The 17,414-nt window shown below is 45.4% G+C and overlaps 1 protein-coding gene and 1 long non-coding RNA gene across 3 annotated transcripts in view; one reads left to right on the top strand and one right to left on the bottom strand.

Moving 5' to 3' along the window:
• The window catches only part of MICAL2 (microtubule associated monooxygenase, calponin and LIM domain containing 2), a 154,807-nt gene that overhangs the window by 96,182 nt on the left and 41,211 nt on the right, over nt 1-17,414 (top strand). The window lies entirely within an intron of this gene.
• Nucleotides 9,369-11,743, bottom strand: LOC308589570. Its single transcript, XR_014009390.1, has 3 exons — nt 11,482-11,743; nt 11,075-11,120; nt 9,369-10,068 (listed from the first exon to the last, which is right to left on the bottom strand). It is a non-coding gene; the product is annotated as an uncharacterized lncRNA (long non-coding RNA).

Raw genomic sequence — 17,414 nt, 5'->3', positions numbered from 1 at the left:
GAAACTGTTCTTAACCTGAAACATCACTTTAGCTAATGGGGCCTCCTGCTGTTGCCGCACTGCTGGAGCACAATTTCTGTTCTCATCCTGAAGCAAAGTTCTTAACCTGAAGCCCTATTTCTTGGTTAGCGGAGTCTGTAACCTGAAGCGTATGTAACCCGAGGTACCACTGTAGTTGTTTATTTCCTTGACATCTGATGGGAGGGCGCTCCACAGGGCGGCTGCCACTACCGAGAAGTCCCTCTGCCACATGAAAAAATCACTTCCACCCGGGGCCCACAAGCCAGAGCAAAACCCTTGGATCATGCTGCAGAGTCCCAAGTTAGAGACCCCTTGCGTGTTACATTGTCAATGAGTTTTGGTGTTCCTATAGTGTTGAGTGATGTGGCTAAACTGACATTTCTCGGTCCAGTAATGATTGATGGCTCTTCATTGGCTTCTTATCATGCACTGGCTGTAACGGCCTTGGACGCTGCAGTTCTATGCTTGTTAGGCTGTGACAGCAGCTATTAACGTCCCAGACTAGCATAGATTGCTCTGATGATTATGTATAATGGTTGTGTCTGAATGAAAGCAGCACGTTAAGTGTGTGATTATTTCTCCTCCTTCACTCCGGCTTCTAATAACACTTTGATACGTGGCTGCTGTTTAGGAAATGTTTAAATTTTCTGTGGTGAACGCTTCTTCTGTTTTAGGGTAAGTAGAGTGGCTGGTGTCTACTATGTATTCAAGAGGAAAGGACCCTCATCTAAGGGAATTCCCCACTCCAGCCTCTTGTGCCCCCTAAATCTTCACCTAAGAGTTGGGGGCAGCACCCAAAAAAGAGAGAGAAAGAAATGGGAGGGGGAGAGTCAATAGTTCGCAGATTGGGCCTGCCAATTTTTATGGGTTAGACTTTGAGTGAACTAATTGCACAGCGGTGAAGGTTTTTAGAGTATCTTTTCGCCCCTGATTCTCTGCATTCTCACCTGCATAAACATATCTAGAGTTACAAACCACAAGTGTTCCTTCAAATTGCAATAAGGTAAGTAGATGCTTCCCTCCCATTGTAAACAAGCTGGGCGAAGTTTTACATCCAAATCGAGGTACCCCTGGGCAGTGGGCCAGCAGGGGCTAGCGAAGGATGGAAGCATTCCTAAAAATGGGGCAAGGGGGAGCTCAGCCAACCCACAGTCATTCTTTCCCAACCATTCTTCTTCTAGCGGAGCTGCTTCAGATATTTGAAGGGAGGAGGGGACGCGATTTCAGTGGTGCCCACCTCTGCTGGGCTTGATCTTTCTCCTTGTCCTGTCACTTGATAGGGATCTGGGCAGCTGGTCTGATTCTGCACACAGCTCTGCTGCCATCACATGCAGTTTAGCCCTAAAAGAATGGTGGTTTGGTCCTCTGCCCGACTGTGGGCTTCTCTCAAGGTTGGGCAGTGTCCAACTCCTTGATGTCGAGAAACTGCTTTGAAAACATCTATGGGAAGCCAGTGCTTTGAAATGGGGAGGATAATGTCAGCCTCGTTAGATGTGTACACTTGGGGCCAGCATAACACTTCTCGAGTTTCCAATTCTTTCCCCCCACTCTTCTTTTTTGTAAACAGAATCAGCCAAATAGGAAGTAACATTCGGCAGGTCTCTGTGGAGTCTTGATTCCCGACCCTTGTCTGACATTAAAAATACGGCTAAAAAGCTACTTTTCCCTCATTGTGGCATGCTATGAAATTAACTTTTATGGCAATATGCTGGTTCAGAGACCGTCAAGCTGTTTGGGCCCAGGGGCTCATTTGGAAATTGGATAAAATTACATGAGCAACACACACAGCAACAAAGTACATACTACAACTGTGTTGGGTACCAAAAACTGTTGCTTTCAAGCCTCTTTCATCAAACAGAGGGGGGACATTCCCCAGTGGGTGCCAGGGAATGTCTCTGCGGGTTCCATGGGTGTAGCCAAGGGGGAGCAAGGAAGGGCAGCTTGCCCCCACTAAATCAATAAAAATACATAGCTAACTGAGGTTTTGCACCCCTAACAAAAGGGCTGCCCCCCCATCCTGGCTATGCCCATGGGGGCACCTGTTTGCCTGCAAGCACATTAACAACCCCCTGTACTGGTATTGCTCATCGTTGTGTAATGTACTTACTTCGCTTCTGTTAGAGTCCTAGGCAATGCTGTACAGCTGTTTTCTGAGTTATCACTTAATTACCATTACAAGGTTTCAGGGGCGCCGACTTATAAAAAATATTGGGGGGGCCCATACCGGAGTCCTGCCGCTGGTTCGCTCGGGTAGCCGGGAGAACGCAGTTCGAGGTGGCGGTGTTGGGGAGAGACCCTCGCTCAGGGCGCCACTAGACTTGGCGGCCGGCGGCCTATCTGGGGGGTTTTGGAGTGTATTTCGGCGGAGCGATTGGGGAGGAGGGGGCTTGTTGCCGGATTCTTCAGCTGAGCCGGAGATCCGCTGCTGGGGGTCCCTGGGCCGAGTTGTGAGCACGGCCTGCTGAAGGGAGATCCAGCCGATTGCACGACGGGGACGGCCGGGGCTCTCCGGCTAGGGCGCGCGGCTGGCTGGCTGGCGAGGGAGCAGGTGGGGAGGAGGCGGGGGTCCTCACTCTCTTAGGAAACGCACCCGCGCGCCCGATTGCCACGAAGTCCGAAGGGTGCGTGTGTGGAATTAAAAAGCAAAAACGAGATACGGGCAGGGCAGGCAAAGAGTTTTCTGCAAGAGGATGGAGGGCAGGTTGAAGAGAAAATCACTCAGGATGAGACAGTCAAATCAGCCATGATAAAATGGGCTCAGGATATTGGGTATAACATCATGTTTGAGGACTGGGAAAGGTTATGGACCACCGGAATGAAATTCACGGCATGTAATGCCTTGAAGGAAAATATTATGAAAATGATTTATAGGTGGTACATGACCCCAGTCAAGCTTGCAAAAATATATCACCTGTCTGATAATAAATGTTGGAAATGTAAGGAGGCTGAAGGGACATTCTTTCACCTCTGGTGGACTTGTCCAAAAGTGAAGGCCTTCTGGGAAATGATCTATAATGAGTTAAAAAAGGTATTTAAGTATACCTTTCCCAAGAAACCAGAGGCCTTCCTCTTGGGCATTGTTGGCCAGAAAGTGTTAAAGAAGGATAGAACTTTCTTTATGTATGCAACTACAGCAGCAAGAATACTTATCGCAAAATATTGGAAGACACAAGATTTGCCCACACTGGAAGAGTGGCAGACGCAATTGATGGACTACATGGAACTGGCTGAAATGACTGGCAGAATCCGAGATTTGGGAGAAGAAACAACGGAAGAGGACTGGGAAAAATTTAAGGACTATTTACAAAAACAATATAAGTTGTATGAATGTTAAAAATTTACACGATTCGGAAACTATAGCTTCAGTAATTAGATTTGGGAAACAGGAAATTATATTTTAAGTAAGAAAAGGTCAAAATCTAAGGTAATACTATGTTTAATTTAAGATATAAGTAACTGATGAAAAGTATGTTAAATTTAGAGGTATAGTATTTGAAAAGTACAAAATAAGGTACGAAACAAGGTAATAATTTGCTGATATCTTTATTATAAAGAATGCAGGGTAAGGGAGATGCGAGGAAGTCCAGTTAGTTATATAAAAAATGTGTTGAATGGTTGGTTTTCTTTTCTTCTTTTTCTTTTTTTCTTTTTCTTGTTCTTTTACTTTTTTCTTCAGTGTATGTTTCTAACTTTGTATTTGAAACCTTAATAAAATATTTATAAAAAAAGAAGAAGAGAAAATCCTTTCGCTTTTCTGGGGCTCAGGGAAGTCTCAGAGCCGGAGGTTGGGGAAGGGACCCCCTTTGCTCTGCCCTCTTCTCCCGTCTTAGATTCGCATGGGGGTCCCCGCCCGAGCTTGCCTGGCCACCGGGCCACACAAGGGCCGCGCTCTACGCGGCACACCTTGCTAGCCGCGCAGCTGTCCTCCGCGGCTGCGGAGCGGCCCTGCGCCGGTGCCCAGCCCCTCTGGGCGCCCGCTGCGCTGCCAATGACAAGCGGGCGACGTCGCGGGCGGGGAAGGCGTCGCTTTCTTTCCCGATCCTGCATCCTCCCAGTCTTCCAGCCCTTTTTTGGGTTGGAAGCTCGTCTCGTTCGCCCTTCTCCTTTCTTCACCCTGCGCGCAATTTTCCTCCCTCGTCTCCCTCCCCATTTCTCCTTCCTTCCTGACTGGCTGGCTTGGGCTTGGGCTCGGGCTCGGGCTCGGGCTTCGGCTCGGGCTCGGGCTTCGGCTCGGGCAGCCACAGCGTCGGCGGTGTTGGCGATCGGCGGCGCGGGGGGATGGCCCTCCCGGGGGAGCCGGCGCTGCTCAATGGGGTTGCCAAGGAGACAGGCCGGCCGCCCTCCTCCCCCGGCCCGGCGCCCCCCGCCGCGCCGGTGCCCGTTATCGAGCTGGTGCGCGCCGGGCGCCCTATAAAAGCCGCGGACGCGCCCACCGCCGCCCGAGATTATTGGGGGGGCTGAGCCCCCCCAAACGAATTTTTGAGGGGGCTCGGGCCCCCTCAAGCCCCATGGAGTCGGCGCCTATGCAAGGTTTCCAGAAAGATCAGAACCTGGGGGGAAGAGAATGTGACAAATGAATTAGGAAGGTAAAGATTGGCCATCTGTTGAACAGCTCTTAGAAGAAGAAGAAATTCTACAACCAAACCTGTAAATAAGAATCCAGAGATTCTGGTGAGAAATGTGCTGTCGTGGGGATATTTTCCTCCCTCTATCAATAGAAAAATAGGATGCCTTGATTTTATGCCCAGCCTTTCCTATCTTCAAGTGCTAGTTAAAACATTAGATTACAAGAAAGGAATATTAAAGAGTCATTTAGGGGTGGTTGTCTTTTTCTTGTCAGTGCTAAATTACTGTGGAGTAACACAAGCTAAGGAGGTGGTAAGTGGGTTTGTATGTTTGGCTTTTCTAGTTCCAGTTGGCTGGCACTCTAGGAGCAGATATTCTTGGAATATGCCATCTGGCAAACTGGCAAACACCCTGACCACGATTAAGCGACCGGTTTGGCTTGCAAAGTTCCACTCAAGGATTAACGCCTTCTATCTTCGCAGCATGCCTGTAGCCTCCAGGGTATAGTAAGCAGCATTTCTGGCAAGAGATGAATATGAACCGCTATTCATCCTGCAGCCTATCCTAGAGATCTTTAGCTGAGAGAACTGGAAAATGAAAGGCAATTCCTAATTTTTACTGTGCGTGTGTGTGAACAGGTGTCCCATTGGACACAAAAGTGGCTCGATATTTTGGATACGGTGGAGCGAATGCCTTCTTTTCTTTTCGCCTCTTACTGTCAATTTATACTGGTAGATAAATCTGCAGTTTTAAGTCCTCTTATCTGTAAGCAGCTGGCCATTTGAATGAAGATTTTATTCTAGCCAAAACAATAAAATTTGCTTTCAGCCCCTCTCTCCATTTCCCTGAAAAGTTGCACCAAGTCTTTTCACTGACAGGAAAGGGAGTTTCTCCCCCTAGTGCTAATTTCTGCATGGAGTGGGGTGTGTGGAATAGACAAATTGCGCACACATTGTGGTTGGGGAGGGAAGTGTTAAACCTCCCCTCCCCATCTGCTATGATCTTGATAGAAATTGTGCCTGACATTTAATTTACCAATCACAGTGCATGTGATTTAATCACATTGTTAACATGTAGTGTAGTTAGGCCCTTAGGAAGGCTTTCCCCCTTACATTGATCTTAAGCAACCATCTGGCCAAGTTTTGCGATTTTAGTGCAAAGCAGAAAATTCCACAAATAGTGGCAAAAGTCTCTCAAGGCAGTCTCTCAAGCACTCTGGGTAGTGTAATCTGCGCTGGCCTTTTGGTGGGATTTGATGTACAGCCACGTGATAGGAAGGGACTGGCTGTGAGATGCTGTGTTGAAGTCTCCAGTAGGGATGGGCAAATGTCAATGTTGGTTTCTCTCAGTTTCTGTTATTTCTAATCTCAATTTCTATTTGCCACTTTCAACACCAGTTTTGCATTTCTCTTCCCCTCCCCAAGACTCCATGAAAATTGTTCAGTAGTTTAGTGCACTTTTCTCCTACCTATACATATTTTTGCAAGCAAATTCCTCTTATGCAATGCATTTTTCTAGATTCAACTGGGCCAGATTCAACTAAGTTGTGCTAGCGGAAGCCAGCGCAATAAGCCGTACTCATGCAATGGGACTCCCTGCTTCTCCTCTCCCCACATACCCCTGTGCCCTCCCCAAATTGGCTTAAAAGGATTAGGAGACACAGAGACACACTCCAGAACAGCATGAGGAGAGTGGAGAGGAGAAATTGTTTCATCGGGCAAGCAGAAATGATCTCCTTTGGGTGGTGTTGAATTCTACCCTTTAGTTGTTTGGAGAACTCCATCGCAAAATTTAGACAAGTGTGAATTTTGAAGGATATCTGTGTTTTCAGTTGACATATTAGTTCATGAAGTACCAATTATCTAGGTTTAGATTAAAATGTGAATAGAACTGAATTGATTCCCCCCATCCCTAGTTTCTAGGAATTGAATTAATATATTTCTGGGACTACTTGTGTAGAAGAGAACAACATTCCTGAGTTTATTTTGATTTTGTTTTTACCTCAATATATGTATTTTTTATTTTAAATATTCCTTTTCCTTTCAACAGCTGGACCTAAGGGCAACTGGCTGTCATCCAGATTAATAGCTAATTTGATTTATTGTTGTTGCTGTATTGCATGTAGATAAGGATTTCAGATCTTTGCAGGATCCAACCCTTTGTTTAAGTTGGCTAAGTTGCAATGTTTACAGGAACCCAGCATCTGTTCCATGAGAACTGCAGTTCCCCTTGCTTGGTGTATTCCGCAAGTGTTTAGCTTGAATCTCCTGGCTCTTCCAGAGCAATGCCTTGAGGGTGAAATTCTTAGTGGAATAAGGTTGGACTAAAGATTTGAAAAAGTAGGTTGTTTTCTCAACATGAAAGGGACATATATCTGGAACCTCTTCAGATGTTCTTGGGACTTAGGTTGCAATCCTTACCCCCACATACCCAACTGAATTTGAAATAACTCCTCAGGAAACAAAGTTCCATAGTTGTGCTGGTATTTCTATAGGCCTATCTGCCTCCAATGAAACTTACTCATGAAGGAAAACGTGAAAAAAGTCAGGTTAATTATTAGTTCACTCCGTTCTTTTCCTGCTTCTGTGTTTCCACTGTCAGCTGTATTGTCCATCTTTGATTGGGTCTGCATAGAATATTGAGGCTCTGTATTTTTCCTAAAAGGAGGAGGTTGTGTCGTGATCTCTTGACACAGCTAACAGAACTTTGCTTTGGTTAGAACACCTGGGTAGCAAAACATACCTTCTTCTCTTTGAACAAAAACTCCTATATTGTGGCCTGACGGTGTGACAATGGTGGAAAGGAATCACCAAACAAAACCTCCCGGTTGAGTAGACACTTCCCCCCACCCCTGAAGCCCCTTCATAATAATAATGCTCTGTTATGGTGTAGCATCATTCCAGGAGTGTTTTAGGTGCAGAAAAGAAAAGGGTGCCCAGTCATCCATCACTGAAAAGAGGCAATATGCTTCTGAATACCAGTTGCTGTGAATCGCAGGTGAACAGAGTGCTCTTGTGTTCAGGATATTCTTATGTTCCTTATGAGTTGTCCTATAACAACAACAGCAACAACTTTTTTTCCAAGAGCAGCAAGGTTGTCAGTAACAAGAGGCATCTCCCCCACCCCTGAAATAGTGTCAAAATACAGTGGTACCTCGTTCTGGAGTTCTGTTTTTAACCTGAAACTGTTCTTAACCTGAGGTACCACTTTAGCTAATGGGGCCTCCCACTGCTGCCGTGCAATTTCTGTTCTCATCCTGAGGTAAAGTTCTTAACCCGAGTTACTACTTCCGGGTTAGCAGAGTCTGTAACCTGAAGTGTCTGTAACCTGAGGTACCACTGTATCCTCCTCCATCCTTGCCTTCATAGTGAGATAGCAAATGACCGGGGGGGGGGGAATAGCAGCATTTTATCCCAGCCCTGTTGCAGCCTCTTCACTCAGTGTTCTGGTGGTTCTGCAAAGTGCTCAAAGTGATCTGCTTCCATATTTCATGCTGCCACAGAAGAGTCACAAACTGCATTTTTTCCAGTGCAGCAAAACATTGCTTTGCAACTCTCCTTCTGATGGGAACAAAATATGGTGCCTCTTTCAGTCCCCTATCCTGCTCCAGCTTGTTCTGTACAAGGGAACATTTTGCGCTGTGATTCATTGTTGTTGGGTGTGCTTGGCTTTTTTCAGCCTTTTCAGTGTAAAGTAAGCAAAGCTTGTGTGTTAGCAACAGGAAAACAGTGGAGACCTCAACCCAGGGGATGAACAAGTGCCTTAGAAACCAGTTGGGTTGATGTTCAAAGCAGACAGAATGTACTTTTCAGTTTCAAACTGAATCACATGCGCAAAGAAGAATAAAAATCCTATGAATACTGCCATTCTTCCACATCCTGGCACCTTCCAGCTGTTTTGAACTACAACTCACATCAGCCCCAGCCAGCACACCTGTAACATAGGAATCTATACTGACTTTGGTTGAGGGGAGTTGTAGTCTAGAAAAGCTGGAGGGCGCCAGGTTGAGGAAGCCTGCTTATACAGAAACATCCTTTCTGACTTATACAAGTCTCTGTTGCAAGTCTCCTGATATACAGTTTTGCCTCCAATGGAATGGGGCTCATTCACTTTAGGTTACATGTATGAGGATTCCTTCCTTTCCTGCTTTCCAGTGTTAATGGAGAAGTGACATTAGCAGTCAGTATAATGCATACAAGGAGCACAAAGGAAACGTTTCTTCTCCACAAACCTAGAAAGAAGAAAACTGGAAGTCTGGCAGGAAAGACAATCCATGTGCAGCACAGATCTCTGTGCATCACTCTTGCACCATATTGCTTCCTTTCCCATCTAGATTTTCCTGCCTTCAGTTGGGCTTCCTCCATTCAGCTGCTTGATTTATTTCCTCTTCCCTTCCCAACACTCCATTCCCAGCTGCATCCTTACACAGAACTGTTTTCCCCCTGCGAGTGTAGAATTGAAGCATGAACCTGCCTGTGTGAGAGAGAAAGAGAGGGAGCATCTGTCTTGCATGCAAAAGGTCCTAGGTTCAGCCCTTGGCATCTCCAGGTGGAACTGGAAATATCCTCTGTCTGAAGTCCTGGAGCATCACTGCCAGTCAGCGTAGACAATTCGCAGTGCAAACTAGATGGGCTTTGGTCTCCTTTTGAACGAGAATCATTAAAAAAATCTTGGGCTGCCCTGAAGACCAACATATTTATTTTGGAATAATAAAATAAATATGGCTGCTCCTGCCAACCTAGCAGTTTAAAAGCATGTCAAAGTGCAAGTAGATAAATAGGTACCGCTCCAGCAGGAAGGTATACGGCGTTTCTGTGTGCTGCTCTGGTTCGCCAGAAGTGGCTTAGTCATGCTGGCCACATGAGCTGTACGCCGGCTCCCTTGGCCAATAAAGCGAGATGAGCGCCGCAACCCCAGAGTCGGTCACAACTGGACCTAATGGTCAGGGGTCCCTTTACTTTTTTAATATATCCCGCCCACCAGGCTGGGTTTTCCCAGCCACTCTGGGTGGCTTACAACAGAAATAAAAACACAACAAAACATCAAACATTAAAAAACAAATATCCTATACAAGCAACAAACAAACCAATTCAACCCACAAATGATTGCACTGAATCTCTTTCGCATTGCGGGTAGATGAAAGTTACTGGAGGCTTTTTACCATTTTGTAGTATTTGTATTTATTTGCCAGTAAAGAAATTGAGCATAGATGTCCACAACTTTACCATTGAGAAATCTCTGGACACCCCCCCCCCCAGTCTTCAAGGAAATCAACTTTGTTCTCTGAACTTCAGTGTGCCTCTGTTTGAATGCTGGACTCTATACACACATTTACATATGAGGAAAGGAGAGGAGTTGGGAGCAGAAAGAGATACCCTCTGGTCACTGTAGAAGCCAACTCATGTTCTTAACAAAAGTAGGGTACTGAGCAGGAATGCTTTGCCAAGACTATTTACAGGTCCCAGGTATGCTTCAGGCAACCTGCCTTGATAGAAAGTGAGAATGAAGAATCACTGCCCAGTGAGTGCATTCAGACCAATCCCAGAGTAAGATATTTTTGCTGTAACTTGAAAGTTAGTTTTAGACACCAAAGGTGTCATAGACTTTGAAGACACTTGAACTCAGAATGCAAGGGAGAAACATGCTAAGAGGAAGGCACGCTTGGCAAATCCACACTGTGATCAATTCCCACCTGGGAACCAATGTCCCCACTGTGGCAGGACGTGTGGGTCCAGAATTGGCCTCCACAGTCACTTATGGACTCATTGTTAAAACTGTGTTTATGGAAGACAATCTTACTCGGCTACAAGTGATTGCCAAAGAAGAAGTCATCTTCTATGCATTTTACCACTGGCCATGCATACAATTAGTATATTCTGCATTCTTCCATATCTGTTCTGCATATGAGTGTAATGCAAAAATTCACAGTCAGTCTGTGATTTAATGCAACCTTCGCCCAAGGAATGTTATGTGCAATTTGCACAGCTCTCTTGGTAATCACCCTGTCTTTGTAAAGTAATTAACAATATCTCCTTAGCACCCCAGCTTCTGTCTGTCCTGCTGGGACCAAGATATTTACAGCTTTGTGGATTCCCTCCCTGCAGAGAGATGTCATCTCTCATTTATTCACCATGTTTACCATGGTCCTGAAAGGCTTTATGGCAGGAGGCAATAAAGATCTCATTTCAAATTTCTAGTGTCGCTTTTAGTGGGCAGAAACAGCAATACTGTAGCTAGTAATTTTATGGACAGACAGGCTTCTGCTTCTTTGTGTCTTGTGCTCTCAAAAACTACAAAAATTTGGCAAAATCAGTATGTGCACACATGTGCAGGGGTGTGCAAGGTTGCCTAATTTTGTAGAATTGCAGCACAGTTTGAAATTCCTACTTCTGAAATACTTGGTTCTCACTCTGACGCCTGTTCTCTACGCTCATATAACTTTAATTTCCTTATTTACTGACACAAAATCTCAGAAAGAAACATGGACTTTTCTTGTTGGGAATGTGCTCCAGGCCTCTGATTATTTTGGCTGTCTGTATCTTTTGCAGGGACACAGGTGGCACTGTGGGTTAAACCACAGAGCCTAGGACTTGCCGATCAGAAGGTCAGGGGTTTGAATCCCAGTGACGGGGTGAGCTCCCGTTGCTCGGTCCCTGCTCCTGCCAACCTAGCAGTTTGAAAGCACGTCAAAGTGCAAGCAGATAAATAGGTACCGCTCCGGCAGGAAGGTAAATGGCATTTCCGTGCGCTGCTCTGGTTCGCCAGAAGCGGCTTAGTCATGCTGGCCACATGACCCGGAAGTTGTACGCTGGCTCCCTTGGCCAGTAAAGCGAGATGAGCGCCGCAACCCCAGAGTCGGTCACGACTGGACCTAATGGTCAGGGGTCCCTTTACCTTTATCTTTTGCAGCACTACAATATTATTTTCAACCAGACCTGTACAGTGTTCCACTGCAGCGCAGATTTATATGAGTGTTATGATATGCCCATAAAATGAATGCATGAAGTCTGAATAACTGAATTTACCATCCTTGAAGTTCTACTCTATAGAGTTTAATCAATTAAAGAGATACTTGGGTTCTTTAAGGAGTACTTGGCCATTTATTTCCTAATCTGGATCTCTCTACTGCAAATGCTCTGCTAGCAGCAGACTCACTGAATTCTATCAGCAGATAATGCACAGTAAAAGTCGCACGCAGGAGAGCATTATTTACAAGTTTTATTCTGCGTTGATCAGAACAAAGAAAACATGACTGCCTGCATCAGTGTCTCCGACACAGAGAGAAAACGAAAGCAATAGAAAACATAAACATCCTGTGAACAGGAAATACGCAGACTCTGTGACTCTCAAAGCCTGCTCCCTTTTAAGGTGGAACGGAAATATCCTAACAGTTTATACTACCAGGACATAGGTAGTCATCTGAAGGCAGCCCTGTTTAGGGAAGCTTTTAATGTTTGATGTATCATAGTATTTTAATATTCTTTTGGAAGCCGCCCAGAGTGGCTGGGGAAACCCAGCCAGATGGGCGGGGTATAAATAATAAATTATTATTATTATTATTATTATTATTATTATTATTATTATTATTATTATTAAGAGTATTCCATCTATGCAATCTAGGCAAAGTGTAGGACACACTGAGCACATTGAACTCAATGGAACTGAAGTGTGCAGGTATATTTAGTTTCTTGGCTATGTTTTTATCCCACCTTCTGACAATGAATGTCTCTCAAAGACCCTCCTAAACTCTTTCCAGCCTGAATCAAGTTCATGCTCAACATTGGTGAGTGAGGCTCCTTAATTGTGTTGGAACAGTAGGTTATACTTTTCTTGAAAATCACATCTGCCACTGAGAATTGATTCCCCCCCCCTTTTCTTCTTCTTCTTTCACCTGTTTTTATAAACTGATCCCTTTTATGTCTCTCTTTTGGAGGGAGAGGCCAGCAGGAAGGCATCAAAATAACCAGCGATGGGGAGGGGGTTTGTCTGTGACCTGCTGAGATTTTCTGTACTTGTAACAAGGAGTCTGGCTGCATGAGGTCAGTGAACAGAAGGACCAGAGTAGCCATACCACAGCCTGTTGCGATCATGACCTTTATTTCAATGGAAACTGGTAGCGAGAGGAAGGATGAACGATCTGAAGGGCAAGTCAGTGTCACAGTTGCAGTTCGGTCCCAGATGATGGCTCTGCTTATAGATAGACAGCTTTGCAATATGTTTCCATTGTCAGTTGCAGAGCTTTTCAAGAGCTTGCCTTTTGTGTACGGGCCAAAAGATATGTAGGGTGGCAGTTTGAGAATGCAAGGAGATTGCTGTGATAATTATAGGCATGGAACAGCTGCTCAAAACAGTCCCACAGGCAAACATTTGAGCTTGCGTCATAATCCCTTGTGCACAACCCTCCTCCCTGCCTGTTACGCTTCTGTTTTCTGCTATTTGGCTTTAGCCTGTCTTCCGTGTGCAAATGTGCAATTAGTTCACAGTGCGTGTTCTAATATGAACTCACACTGTTCCTGAGGACTTGTTCTCCAAGTCACCTTTTGAGCATCTTGACATTTCCAAAGAGTTCTGACCTCCTCTGTTGGTCTTTGAGAAACCATCAACACGGGGACAGAGGCATCAGCTTCTTCAGACGATGCAACTTCGGGCAATGTCCTCTGAACATCGAGGGGACCTTGCGCCCTCAAAATGAAAATATTGGGGGGGGGGGCAAAACTGCCTCAGGCCCCAGGCGTCAGAGTCTATATATGGGAAGCTTCCAGACAACCTGTTTATTGAGCATTTGTTCTGTGCACAGAGAGGTTATAGGATGTTGTGTCAAGCAACTGTTTCCCCTCATTTTCTAGTTCATTCCCCATCTCTTGCCTTGTCTCCAGAAGTCTGGTGTGGGGGCAGGGATTGGGTTTTGTCACACGAGAGTGCTAGATGAATTGGAGCTGTGAAATCTGAATTTGCCAGTAGGCAATGGCGAACAGAATCCCCACCCCAAAATAGTCTGCAGGCCCCCATATGAGTAAGAAGAGACATGACAGGAGTATATAAAATTATACATGGCATGGAGAAAGTGGGCATAGAGAAGTTTTTCTCCAGAATACTAAAGTCATGGACATGTGATGGTGCTGAATCATAGAATCATAGAATCATAGAGTTGGAAGAGACCACAAGGGCCATCGAGTCCAACCCCCTGCCAAGCAGGAAACACCATCAGAGCACTCCTGACATATGGTTGTCAAGCCTCTGCTTAAAGACCTCCAAAGTAGGAGACTCCACCACACTCCTTGGCAGCAAATTCCACTGTCGAACAGCTCTTACTGTCAGGAAGTTCTTCCTAATGTTTAGGTGGAATCTTCTTTCTTGTAGTTTGGATCCATTGCTCCGTGTTCGCTTCTCTGGAGCAGCAGAAAACAACCTTTCTCCCTCCTCTATGTGACATCCTTTTATATATTTGAACATGGCTATCATATCACCCCTTAACCTCCTCTTCTCCAGGCTAAACATGCCCAGCTCCCTTAGCCGTTCCTCATAAGGCATCGTTTCCAGGCCTTTGACCATTTTGGTTGCCCTCCTCTGGACACGTTCCAGTTTGTCAGTGTCCTTCTTGAATTGTGGTGCCCAGAACTGGACACAGTACTCCAGGTGAGGTCTGACCAGAGCAGAATACAGTGGCACTATTACTTCCCTTGATCTAGATGCTATACTCCTATTGATGCAGCCCAGAATTGCATTGGCTTTTTTAGCTGCCGCGTCACACTGTTGGCTCATGTCAAGTTTGTGGTCAACCAAGACTCCTAGATCCTTTTCACATGTACTGCTCTCAAGCCAGGTGTCACCCATCTTGTATTTGTGCCTCTCATTTTTTTTGCCCAAGTGCAATACTTTACATTTCTCCCTGTTAAAATTCATTTTGTTTGTTTTTGCCCAGTTCTCTAATCTGTCAAGGTCGTTTTGAAGTGTGATCCTGTCCTCTGGGGTGTTAGCCACCCCTCCCAGTTTGGTGTCATCTGCAAATTTGATCAGGATGCCCTTGAGTCCATCATCCAAGTCGTTGATAAAGATGTTAAATAAGACCGGGCCCAAGACAGAACCCTGTGGCACCCCACTAGTCACTCTTCTCCAGGATGAAGAGGAACCATTGATGAGCACCCTTTGGGTTCGGTCAGTCAGCCAGTTACAAATCCACTGAGTGGTAGCAGAGTCAAGACCGCATTTTACCAGCTTCTTTACAAGAATATCATGGGGCACCTTGTCAAATGCCTTACTGAAATCAAGGTAGGCTACATCCACTGCGTTCCCTTCATCTACCAGGCTTGTAATTCTGTCAAAAAATGAGATCAGGTTAGTCTGACATGACTTATTTTTCAGAAATCCATGCTGACTATTGGTGATCACAGCATTCCTTTCTAGGTGCTCACAGACTGTTTGCTTAATGATCTGCTCCAGAATCTTCCCTGCTATTGATGTCAGACTGACTGGGCGGTAATTATTTGGGTCCTCTCTTTTCCCCTTTTTGAAAATAGGGACAACATTTGCCCTCCTCCAGTCTGCCGGGACTTCGCCTGTTCTCCAGGATTTCTCGAAGATGACTGCCAGTGGTTCTGAGATCACATCTGCCAGTTCTTTTAATACTCTTGGATGCAGTTCATCTGGCCCTGGAGACTTGAATACATCTAAACTAGCCAAATATTCTTGTACTGTCTCCTTAGTTATTCTGGGCTGTGTTTCCTTTGCTGAATCATTTGCTCCAAATTCTTCAGGTCGGGCATTGTTTTCTTTATCGGAGAAGACTGAGGCAAAGAAGGCATTGAGGAGTTCAGCCCTTTCTGTGTCCCCTGTTTGCATTTCACCATCTTCTCCTCTGAGTGACCCCACTGTTTCTTTGTTCTTCCTTTTGCTACGAACATACCCATAAAAGCCTTTTTTGTTGCTTTTAACCTCTCTAGCAAGCCTGAGTTCATTCTGTGCTTTAGCTTTTCTGACTTTGTGTCTACACGTGCTGGCTATTTGTTTGAATTCCTCTTTGGTGGTTTCCCCCCTTTTCCATTTTTTGTACACATCCTTTTTTAATCTTAATTCAGTTAAAAGTTCTTTAGATAGCCACCCTGGCTTCTTTAGGCACCTTCCATGTTTCCGTCTCATTGGTATTGCCTGACGTTGTGCTTTTACTATCTCCCTCTTAACAAACTCCCAGCCATCATGAACTCCCTTTCCTTTTAGTATTGCTGTCCATGGGATCTCACCCAGCACTTCCCTAAGTTTTATGAAGTCGGCTTTCTTAAAGTCAAGAAATTGAGTCCTAGTATGCTTAGCTGCTCCTTTCCGCTGTATAGTAAACTTCAGAAGAGCATGATCACTCGCGCCTAATGATCCTTCCACTTCTACCCCACTAACCAGGTCATCAACATTGGTTAGGACCAGATCTAAAATGGCTGTTCCTCTTGTTGCTTCTCCCACTTTCTGGACAATGAAGTTGTCTGCAAGGCCAGTGAGGAATCTGTTTGACCTTATGCTCTTGGCTGAGTTTGACGTCCAACAAATATCCGGGTAATTGAAGTCCCCCATTACTACTATCTCCCTTCCTTTTGCATGCTTGGCCATCTGTTCCAGGAAGGCATCATCTATGTCCTCCGTTTGGCTTGGGGGTCTATAGTAAACTCCCACAATGAGGTCTCTGTTATTCTTCTCTCTCTTAATTTTGACCCAAATGCTCTCACATTGGCTTTGAGGTTCTAAATCTTGGATCTCTTCACAGGTATACACATCCCTGACATATAACGCCACTCCTCCTCCTTTCTTGTCTGGTCTGTTTCTCTGAAATAGATTGTATCCCCCCATTATTACATTCCAATCGTGGGACTTATCCCACCAGGTTTCAGTGATGCCTATTATGTCATATTTAGTTTGCTGTACCAAGAGCTCAAGCTCATCTTGTTTATTTCCCATGCTTTGCGCATTAGTGTACAGACATTGAAGTCCATTAATCATTCCCCCGTGTCTCTTATTTAAGGATTTTTTCCTCCCACCACTAGGTCCGCGTGCTGTTTGCTCCATTTGGTCTATGACATTTGGATGATCATCTTCATTAATTGATAGACTCCTACCTTCAGGAGCACTGTCTCCCTCCCCCACATTAGTCAGTTTAAAGCCCTCCTGATGAGGTTTCTGAGATTTTTGGCAAAAACATTCCTCCCAACCGTTGTGAGGTGCAGCCCATCACTTGCCAGAAGTCCATCTTCAAGAAACTGCAGTCCGTGATCTAAGAATCCAAACCGTTCCTGTTTACACCATTTGCGAAGCCAGCTGTTCACTTCCACTATTTTCCCCTCTCTCCCTGGGCCATGTCGTTCAACTGGGAGGACAGACGAGATGACAATTTGTGCATTTAGTTGCTTCAATTTCCTGCCGAGAGCCTCGTAGTCTCTTTTGATCTTCTGGAGGCTATTGCTTGCAGTGTCATTGGTTCCCACATGAACCAAGAGGAAGGGGTATTTGTCAGTGGGTTTTATGATTCCTTGCAGTCGTTCAGTTACATCTTGGATCTTAGCCCCGGGGAGACAGCACACTTCCCGAGACATCTTGTCAGGCCCACAGATCACTGCTTCTGTTCCCCTCAGTAGGGAATCCCCTATCACCACTACACGCCTCCTCTTGGGTTTGGTCGGGGTTCTTCCGTGAGCTGTCCGTTCCAAGGTCGCCTGCACATTCCCTGAGGACTGACTTTGCTGCTCGTCTTCATATACCTGATCGACTGTAATGAGGGAGAGATCCTCAAATGGAGTCTGCTCTTCGTCTTCCATGCTAGGGGAGAGGACCTCAAAGCGATTGTGTAT

This window comes from Podarcis bocagei (assembly GCF_964188305.1).
Source record: "Podarcis bocagei genome assembly, chromosome: 1".
Taxonomy (NCBI): Eukaryota; Metazoa; Chordata; class Lepidosauria; order Squamata; family Lacertidae; genus Podarcis; species Podarcis bocagei.
This window is presented reverse-complemented; position numbering and strand designations above follow the sequence as displayed.